Below are 7,320 nucleotides of genomic sequence, written 5' to 3'. Positions count from 1 at the left end.
GACAGGGTTTCTCTGTGTAGCCCTGGCTGTCCTGGCACTCACTTTGTAGACCAGGCTGGCCTCGAACTCAGAAATCCACCTGCCTCTGCCTCCCCAGTGCTGGGATTAAAGGCGTGCGCCACCACGCCCGGCTAGCAGCACTTTTTCTTAAGGAAGAAAAAGCATATATACTCATACAAACATTAGTGAATACATCTGGCATAGGGCATAAAGATGTCAGAAAAGTGAACAAGAACTGAAGTCAAAATTGCTCCTTCTAGCAAGTTCCATGCCTGTTAAATAGCCTAATTCTGGGATGTGGTGGCACTCACCTTTTATCCCAGCACTCCTGGCTGAGGCAGAAGGATCTGGAGTTTGAGTAAGCTTGGGCTATATAGCCAGACCCTGTCTCACTAAAAAACAAACAAGTATATAAATAAACAACTTCATTCTCAATGTAGCACAAATGACTTCCTGTAGCCAGTCCAGTGTAAAATTGTTTGGCAACTTTAATCTAACTAGTAAAAACAACTTAAGAGCGCACCATGTATGAGGTCCTCTTCACACACTTGATACATGACTTAAAGTACCTTTCTTCTTCCCTTATATTTTCATAAAAACTTGATAAATTACAAATACAAAAAAATGAGATGCTGCCCCTTTTCAAATTCTGGCAAACCACTATATTCTTTATATATTTTTGATTTATCAATCAAAAGCATAGTGTATTAAGATAACATACTACTACTTTACCAATCAGCAATTGATTCTGCAGTTAGTTACAAGCCTGTCAGTATATTCTTTCTGAGCAAGTTCAAGTTTCTTGTAGAGGCAGGGCCTCATGTAGCCCAAGCTGGCCTCCAATGTGTACCATAGCTGGGATGCGGATGAACTTCGGATTCTCTGCTTCCACCTCCCTGAGGTTACAGCAGGAACCACCAGAACCAGCTCATCTGGCGATGGGGATTTAGCAACCCAGGGTTTCCTGAATGCCAGGCAAGCACTTTACCACTGCACTACATATCCAGACAGATTTTGCTCAAATCATCCTACAAAGAAACCATCTGATCAAATACAACCTTGGAAAAGGCTAGATTAATCTGGAAAAGACAAAGCTTTATCAATCATCAATTTTCTAACAGTGGGGAAAAAAGTAGCACCACTAGTTCAAATGAAATGTCTGTAAGGCACCAGCACTATGCACAACAGAATGTTCTAAAATATACCTATCCTATTTAGTATTCCTACAGAATCCTATTATTGCAATACAACTATAGCACACATGAGAAAAAGACTAGATAGCACTTGGCAGTTTTCACATCCTTTCAAATCAGGCATAGGAGAGTATTAATAATATAGGGACTGGCCTGGCTGTGGTGGTGCTTGCCTTTAATCCCAGCCCTCTGGAGATAGAGGCAGGTTGGATTTCTGCGAGTTCAATGCCACCTTGATCTACAAAGTGAGTTCCAGTACAGAGCTGTGACACACACACACACACACACACACACAAAATCATGTCTCAAAAAACAAAAATAAACTAAACAAAAAAAGAATATAGGGTCTAATTGAATGTAGTACAGTGAGACTATGCCGGGGCCTAGCAAACACAGAAGTGGATGCTCACAGTCAGCTATTGCTCAGAAGCTAGAGAAAGTACCCAAGGAGCTAAAGGGATCTGCAACCCTATAGTTGGAACAACATGATGAACTAACCAGTACCCCGGAGCTCTTGTCTCTAGCTGCATATGTATCGAAAGATGGCCTAGTCNGCCATCACTGGAAAGAGAGGCCCATTGGACTTGCAAACTTTATATGCCCCAATATAGGGGAATGCCAGGGCCAAAAGAATGGGAATGGGTGAGTAGGGAAGGGGGGGGGGGTATGGGGGACTTGNGGGATTGCATTGGAAATGTCATTGAGGAAAATATGTAATAAAAAATATTAAAAATTTAAAAAAAAAGAATGTAGTACAATACTGATTCTGCTACCTATAAACTATAAACTAAATTCTATCAAAAAACCTACCCCCAAAACATCGTTAAAACACAGAGAAAGCCTGCACCAGACATAATTTATCCCAATTCTTCTGAGTAACATAATTGGTCCCATTTTAAAATGACTCAACAAGGACTCAGTCTGTCTAAACTTTCACTCCCCAAACCCCGAAATCAAGCAGCCCTGGAAAAGCAGTGAGACCCAGGTCACTCCTAAATCTACTTCATATAAGAGCCATGTTTTACCTTGACTTTCTTTATGACCTTGGGCTAAGTCTTTCAAATAAAAACTATAATGATGTTTGCATGTGCCTGCTTATTACTGAAATTTAATCCTAACATGTGAACAGCAAGTGAAGTACTCTAGGCTGCACCTATGAAACAGAAGGCTACTGAGTGAGAAACATTAATATGTAATATAAGCCATGTTTTAATCTTCAATTTTATTCCAGAGGGGGAAACACCTATAATGCCCCAAACTCGACATGACCAAACCATTGAAAAAAAAAAAAAATTGAGGAACTCTATTAAAAACAAAACAAAACAAAACAAAAAAAAACAAAAAACAAAAAACAAAAACCAGTAAAAACTAGCTTCCACATGCCATGTCACTGCTTTTATAGAGATAATTGCTGGACCACAAACACAAATGTGTAGCTTGGCATTTCATGAATCAAAGTAACAGGCAATCTACAATCTAAAACATGTAGATAAGCCTATCATTTCACGGCACTAATTTGTATATAGATGTAACCGTAATCTTGGTATTGTCTTAGTAGCATGAGAAAGATAACATTCCCTGCCTTGGAGTAACATCTAAGAATACTCATGTCAGGAGCTTAGGGTAGTTTCCTGGCAGTATCTCCGAGGTACTCTGAAAGAGCCTAACGTCATTCACACATCCAGCTACCACTAGGGCGAAAAGTAAATAAACACCATTTATTTATGCAATTATTTATCACAGAATCCTGGTCAAGAACGCAAAGGTAAACTCAAACGGACTTACCCAACGTAAACAACATGCTAAACAGAATTAGGATTCACCCTTACTAACCACTACGGAAATCAGAGGCCTCCTATACACGCTGGTTTTTACTACCACACTTGACTTTTAAAAGTAGTAATGTCAACTCAACATTTTAGCAGTACAGAAGACGACAGAAGCTCCAAGAACCTCTTTCCAGATTCTCAAAGGATGTTTGTAAGAGCTCAAGTAGAGAGAGCAACGCCCCCCTAATGCACCCTACAAGAATGAAATACCAAAAACATTACGTGGGCCCACAAGAAGGTTCGAAAAGGCAATCTAACTTAATTAGCTATCGGGTCCACGGGGTCAGAGACTGGGAACGTGAGATGGGGTTGGGGGTGGGTAGCAAAGTGAAATCTAACCCCAGAAATCACAACACAGGCCGCAGCCTAAGAGCTGAAGCTGGCGGGAAGTGAGCTGCCTGGCCGTTCCCTGGGGAAAGTCCAAGCCAGAGCAGCTTCCACAACAGTGGACGTACAAGGCGCCAACAGTGCATGCCTACGGACGTTGCTGGAACCGCTGAAGGCTCGGCTAGAGAAGGGGAGGAGATCCCGGCAGACGGCCCTGAGAGAGGACTGAGCTTCAGAGCAACGGCAGCGTCTGGACCAAGGGAATTACCTTCACTGTGACGACAGAAAAGTGTCCTCGGGCTCCGGCGATGGTCCCGACTGAGCAATAGGTGGTGTCTTTCCCGCTTATCCCTCAGCAGCAACAGAACCAGCTCCTTCAGCCAGTCGCCATTTCCCGCCTACCGACCTGCTGCACCGCACGGACAGGGACCCGGATGGAAAGCGGCCTCCCTGCGCAGGCGCTCTGGCTCCCTCCTCCCCCGCCCGCCCCGATCCGGAGAGGCGGGAGAGAAGGAATGCAGGAGGCCTGGGCGGCAGCGGGGGAGGGGGAACCAACTTTTACTTCCGTGAAGAGGCTGAAGTTTCTGCCGCCTTAGGGAACTCACCAGAGCGAATTCCTGACCAAAAGAAAAAACAAGAAACAACAACAACAAAAAAAAAACAATGAAAAAGAAATGAGCTTAGGGCCGGAGGAGTTAGACTGGACTCAGCCTCCGAGGGGGCTCGGAGCGTGGGGGACGTTTGTACTTCGGGGGCCTCCGTAGCGGGCTGCAGGGTGGTCGCAGGGGGAGTAGGGAGGAAAGCGTTAGCAGCGAAGGCGGAGACGCCGGGGGCGGTTTTCCCTCCCGCCGCTAACGGAACCGCCTAGGGCCGGGCGACAAGGAGAGCGCGCCCTGGCCTGGGAGGCGGGGTTTAAGAACGCGCCGCGCACCCGGCGGCCAGGGTTAGCGACTAGGCGGCGGTGGGTGGAGCCGGCGGGAAGGGGCGGTGCTAACGGCTTGGCGCGCTGGAGCGGGAGCCAGTCCCTTGCGCTCCTGATGGCCAGACCCAGCCTGGTCCCGGTGCTTTCCGAGCTTCGCGGAGTGCCCCCGAGGTTCTCTTCCTAGCTCACTTTGCTAGCGGGAGCCCCTGTTGTCCTTGGACCTATGAAGGAGACTCTTAACCCTTCCCTTCCTTGCGATGTGGGCAGTGATCCTGTACGCTTAAAACTCGAGTCTTTCTAATGGGTTTTCACACACGACTGTGGGCTCCATCTAGAATCTGGATAGTTCTTAATCTTATTGATGCTGCAACGCTTTAATAGAGTTCCTCATGTATGATGACCCCACCAACCATAAAATTATCTTTGTTGTTACTTCATGGCTGTAATTTTGCTATTGTCATGAATCGGAATGCAAATGTTTTCCCAAGATCTTATTCAACCCGTGATTTGACCTCTTAAGGGTTGCAACCCACAAGTTGAGAAACACTGGTCTAGATAGCACTTTTGACTGAAATTCCAAGCTGATCTCATTATTCTATAAGAAATGCTGATTGAAAACGTGCCGTTTTTAAAAGGATATAACTGAATTAGGAAAAATAGCCACTGCATTCCCAGTTAACACTCCACCAAAGAAGACAGGGGTAAGACTGCATTATAGACGTGAAGTAATACGTGTAGTAGGATAGCATGTGATTATGCCAGCGACGGGGTCTGGGGAGTTTTCATAAGACTTCCCTAAGTGAGATAGAAACGGGGAGTTGATTTTGTAAAAGTTGTGTTCTTACAAAAAGGAAACAAAGGAAAATCCCAAGACAGAATCATGTTGAGCCACTACCTGTAGAAAAAGAGGGAGAGGGGATGGCCAGACAATAGCAGTTGAGGCAGAAAGGTAGACGTAGAAGCGTAGAGTGCTCTTGTAAATATTGTTTCTCCTTCAAATGTGGCACAGGTGGGTTGTCAAGATCCTGTCAGAGCTGAGTCCTTTTGCCATTTAAATCTTCCCAGCACAAAATTGGTTTCAGACTGGGCATGGTGATAAGGCTTAGGATTACCGAGGCAGGGGATTGAGACGTTCCAAACAGCCTAGGCTGCGCAACAAGAACCTGGCTCCAAAAGAAAAGACAAAAAGAAAGGGTAAAGAAATCTTGGAATAAAATAATGAGAGCCGATGGTATACCGAGCACAGAACAAATTGAGAGTCCATATAATCATAGGTTTCTGAAAGGCTAACTGAAAATTAAAAAATAGTTATCTAGTGCGTATGATGGAAAGTTATATAAGTAAACCCAGAAATTAACCCTATTGAGTACTAAAATTATTTTGTATACGTTTTTATTTCATGTGTTTGTGTAGGCTCACACATGCCACTGTTGAATGTGACGGTCAGAAGACGATTCTGTTGTTCTGTCGTGCCACCCTGTGTGATTCAGAGATGACACTGAGATCATTAGGCCTCCGCAGAACCGCAGATTAGCGATCTCTCGCTCCTAAAACCTTTTTTGTTTTTCCGTGTATGAGTGTTTTACTGGCATGTATACCCATGTCTGGTGCCGTAGGCGGCCAGAAGAGGGCGCTTGTTCTCGGAACTCTAGAAGAATTTTAAAAATGCACATAAGAGTCTGTAAATGGCTTGTTTTATCTAAGTTTTAGAATCATTCAGGTTTGAAATCACTTTTTGGAACAATTTAATTTTTATTTAAAAGTACGTTTAGGGTTCTGGAGAAGAGCCTACTGTTAAGGGTCACCAAGCAGAATTCTCAGCTATAACTCCAGCTTCAGGAGATCTGACTCCGCTGGCATCAGGAGGCATCTGCACACACTTGCACTACACACACACCCCACACACAATTTTAATTAAAGAAATACAGTTAGGGTAAAGGCCTATTGTGGCTATTATACAACCTCTGGGTAGTGTTAAGATGATCAGAATTGTGACTAGAGATGGCTCAGCAGTTAAGAGCACTAGCTGCTCTTCCAGAGGACATGGGTTCAATTCCCAGCACCCACATGGCAGTTCAAAACTGTAACTCCATTTCCAGGGATCCAACACCCTCACACAGACATATATATACATATATATATGTATATATATGCAGGCAAAATACTAATGGACACGAAATAAAAATGAGGAAATGAGTTATTAACAATATATTTTTTAAAAAGATTGTTAGATTTGCTGCATTCAGAAAGGTGGCAGGTTGTAAGCCGAAATGTTTTTGCAATTTATGAACTTTCTCCTTTTTCAGTTTTTTTTGTTTTGTTTTTTGGGGGGGGTTGTTTTGGGGTTTTGGAAGGGGGTGTTTTTTTGGTTTGAGGCAATGTTTTGTTTCCAAGACTGGACTCAAACTCAGTACAAATACAAGACTGCCTCCTGCCTCCCCTTCCAGGTGCTGGATTACAGGTGTGCTTATCCTCAAAACCCATCTCCACCAAAGAAGATTAAAAGTGTGCTTCTCACCTAACCACTCCTTTATTCTCTGGGCTACTTCTACTACCTCCACACCCTCATTAGCAAAGTGAATCAAGTCTAAATATGAATTTCACTTTTAAAATATAGGTGTTCCATCCTATACCCTAGAATAAAGGACTCACCAATGGCTGTTAGAGATTATCTCCAACCTCATTCAGATGAGATTATAAGGTACTCAGCAAGGTGCTTTGCTTCTTAATATAGTAGTTGTAAATGTCACTAAGCTGTATGTCCAAGCTCGGGAGCAGATGCCTTTAATCCCAGTATTCAGGAGGCAGAAAGAAGTATACATCTGTGAGTTTGAGGCCAGCCTGGTGTACATAGCTCCAGGACAGCTCTGACATAGGAAGACCCTATTTCAAGAAAAAAATCCAGTGTAAGATTTTAGATTAAGAGTCTAAAATTGTTTGTTTGGTTTTTGTTTTTTCAAGACAGGGTTTCTCTGTGTAGCCCTGGCTGTCCTGGAACTCACTCTGTAGACCAGGCTGGCCTCGAACTCAGAAATCCGCCTGCCTCTGC

The 7,320-nt window shown here is 43.9% G+C and overlaps 1 protein-coding gene across 1 annotated transcript in view; it reads right to left on the bottom strand.

Annotated features, from left to right (window-relative positions):
- The window catches only part of Ctdspl2 (CTD small phosphatase like 2), a 54,435-nt gene extending 50,196 nt beyond the window's left edge, over positions 1 to 4,239 (bottom strand). Inside the window, exon 1 of the mRNA XM_021155484.1 lies at positions 3,618 to 4,239. The gene's annotated coding sequence lies outside the window, so the exon portion shown is untranslated. The remainder of the gene's footprint in view (positions 1 to 3,617) is intronic.
- Between the last annotated feature and the right edge of the window lie 3,081 nt (positions 4,240 to 7,320).

The sequence above is a fragment of the Mus caroli genome, chromosome 2 (assembly GCF_900094665.2).
Source record: "Mus caroli chromosome 2, CAROLI_EIJ_v1.1, whole genome shotgun sequence".
NCBI lineage: Eukaryota > Metazoa > Chordata > Mammalia > Rodentia > Muridae > Mus > Mus caroli.
The sequence above is the reverse complement of the archived record's forward strand: the minus strand, read 5'-3'. Positions and strand labels throughout refer to the sequence as shown.